Below are 3,162 nucleotides of genomic sequence, written 5' to 3'. Positions count from 1 at the left end.
TGTCTCTCTCTTTCTGTCTCTGTCTCTCTGTCTGTCTCTGTCTCTCTCTTTCTCTGTCTCTCTCTTTCTCTGTCTCTGTCTCTCTGTCTCTCTCTGTCTGTCTCTTTCTTTCTGTCTCTGTCTCTCTGTCTGTCTCTGTCTGTCTCTCTCTTTCTCTGTCTCTGTCTCTCTCTCTGTCTCTCTCTCTCTGTCTGTCTCTGTCTCTCTGTCTCTCTCTCTCTCTGTCTGTCTCTTTCTTTCTGTCTCTGTCTCTCTGTCTGTCTCTGTCTCTCTCTCCTCTCCCCCCCCCCCCCCCCCCCCCCCCGGCCCCGCAGTGGTGAAGCTCATTTCCTCGGTGTATTGTCTGATATATTCAAATCTCTACACTGTCTTTGATTCTGTCTGCTATGGGCTTAGATAAATGGGTTGCTCTGCTATGTGTGCTCATTGTTGTTCAGTAAATTTTCAGTCATGTCCACCTCTTTGTGACCTCATTGGGATTTTCTTGGCAGATACTAGAGTGCATTGCCATTTCCTTCTCTGGTTTATTTTACAGAAAAGGAAACTGAGGCAAACAGGATTAAGCAACTTGCCCAGGGACACAAAGTTAGTTAATGGCTGAGGTTGGATTTGAACTCAGGTTTTCCTGACTCCATGCCTGGTATGTGGTGGGAAGGAAACCACACCTTGGACATACCTTTAGGGCACTCCTTCCCTCTTAAAGGATAAGATCAGGACTTCAGTTTTGAACCTAAAAATTATTTTCTCTAGACGAAAAACATTTAGGGGACTGGACAGATATAATCCTAGCAAGTGTTTGGTTTTTTTCCCCTGAGGGAAGCAGAGTGGCCAGATTTTGGCCCTGAATGCCTGCCCCACTGCTGGTGGGCATCGAAGTCCCCTGAAGAAGGGTGGACTGGACATACTCTAGACTAATCTCTTTTTGCCTTCCTGTGAGCCACAACTGGCCAGACCCATGTGGACACACAACCCATGCAGACAACATACTACACGTCTCTGTCACATGTAGAACCACCAAGAGAACATTGGTGTGAAAAATGAGGGATTTGGGGAGCTGAAGATAGCATGGGTAAGTGGAATGCTTATGCAATGCCCAAAATGGAGCCCACCCTACTGCAATGTTGCTGTTCACTCCTAATTGTCCTTGCAGCCCATTTACCTCCGTTCTGTGTAGAAGTGGGCCAATGAGCTACCCATTCAACTGTGGGTCCCAGTCTGGGCAATGGGTATCTTTTATCTGCTTGGCTTTTCCTTGGCAGAGCACAGGCCAAACTCTTCGAAATGACTACTAACCTCATTGAGAAAGTTCAGAAGAAAGCCAGGTCTTGATACAATTGACACCGGTGTTATCCTCAACAGAAGCATTTGGAAGACCTCACTATCAGTGAGGGACACCTTCCATCTGGAACCTTTACTAGCCATTCTCTATGGCAGTGGCGAGCCCTGAGGTGGGGGGCTGCTCTCTGGTTTATTCCCCCCTTGGTTCTGAGGCTCAGTTACCCCTGTGACTGCCTCTGCCATCTATGTGACCTGTGTGATCTTTATGTGTGGGTTGGAGACAACTCCCTGGAAGACACGGAACAACCTTGTTCCAGTCTATCAGGTGCCTCAATCCCACATAGTAGGTGCTTGCTTCAAGTTTGTTGGACTGACTCAATGTAGGATACCTTCTCTTCTCTACACTTCTGGGCAATCATGTGAAGACGTTATTCACATTAGAAAATCATCAGTGAAAGCCTTCCTGTTCTATTTTCCCTCCATCAAGGAAAACCTCAATGCATGTTTTTAATATTCTCACAAAGATTCAATAAAGATGAGAAATTTGACAAATATGTTGATAGGTGTTGATGCCTTCTGTTGGCTTTTTAGTAACAGTACTGGGCATGTTCTCCAATATCTTGACAAGTCCTGTCTCCCTTTAAGATTACATCACCTCCAGTATGGATCCCTTCTGTCCTCTTTGGACCAGTCCAAGCATTCTCTCTTAAGTGGCCTTATCACTTCCTTACACAGTCTGTCAGGGGTTGAATTGGTTTCATAATCAACACTGATAAGGGCAAGCATCTGAGAAGCCCTGGTGATCTGTTCCCTTTTACATGTATTTGGTGCCCTCCTTCCAGTGACATTTGCAGATGCTCTCTGGAAGATCTGACTGCTGTGTTTCCCATGAAACTCTCTGCAGGTTCATCTCCCCCTCCAAGGTCTTTTATTGTCTTGCAGGGCAATACTACTCGTGAGCTCCAATCCTCTTCCTCCATTTTTCTAATGATACTGGGTTCTAAATTAGCTGCAATCTCACCGCCATATCTCTTTCCTTCACTGACTGAGGTGGTTTCTGGTATCTGGTGGTCTCTTTGTGACAAATGTTTCCATGGTTTAAACATCTCTAAGAGGATGTATCAAAAGTCAGAGTCAACATCTCTACTTGGGACAATTTCTTCTTTTTCAGACATATTTCTTCAAATTGGAGCTAATTTTGACCTTTGCTCATTAGGCTGCATCTGGACAACTGATTCTGAAATATTTCCCGTTTTTGTTAACTCCCATTTCCCACATGTGAAGACAGAGTCAGTTTCTTTTGTGCTAATGTTGTTCAATTCTCTTTTCCATGCAGCGGTACAAAGTCTCTGAATCATCCATCTGCCTGCATTTGACCTCTTTTCTCAATCCCAAACCATTTTTCCCAGCATATTTTTGGATCCCCTTTCTCAGGCCCATCTTAGTAAAGTAGCAGCATACGAAGGGGTAACAATGGTCACTCGTAGACAAAAGCCCCCAATGTACCTCCTATTTCACCTTCCCAGCTGTTCTATGCCTGTGAAGGACCAAGGCCAGACATTGACTGACAAACTAGCCTTCATGGGAAGGAAGAGAAAGGAGGAATTTAGAGAAAGAAGGAGTAGAAGGCATAACCTGAGCTTGAGGTGAGGGAGTGTATGGGTGCAGCTGGGGGAAGAAAGAAGGAGACCCAACATTGTGACCCTGCCCTAGAGATACAGAGGTGACCGCAAGAGAAACACCAGAGAAAAAACTCTCCCTCCCCCTCCACATCAAGCTGACGACTGGCTGAATGAGCGCGCGCTGTGTCCCCACTGTATGCTGACTCTGCTATGATGGAGAGAAGAGAAGCAGGGAAGAGGAGAAGAAAGCGGAGGAGGGGCA

The 3,162-nt window shown here is 45.9% G+C and overlaps 1 protein-coding gene across 1 annotated transcript in view; it reads right to left on the bottom strand.

Moving 5' to 3' along the window:
- The window catches only part of GHRHR (growth hormone releasing hormone receptor), a 68,424-nt gene that overhangs the window by 5,968 nt on the left and 59,294 nt on the right, over window positions 1–3,162 (bottom strand). The window lies entirely within an intron of this gene.

Source organism: Petaurus breviceps, unplaced genomic scaffold, assembly GCF_028583685.1.
Source record: "Petaurus breviceps papuanus isolate PSGF00001 unplaced genomic scaffold, PetGlider_PUasm1.0 174, whole genome shotgun sequence".
NCBI lineage: Eukaryota > Metazoa > Chordata > Mammalia > Diprotodontia > Petauridae > Petaurus > Petaurus breviceps.
This window is presented reverse-complemented; position numbering and strand designations above follow the sequence as displayed.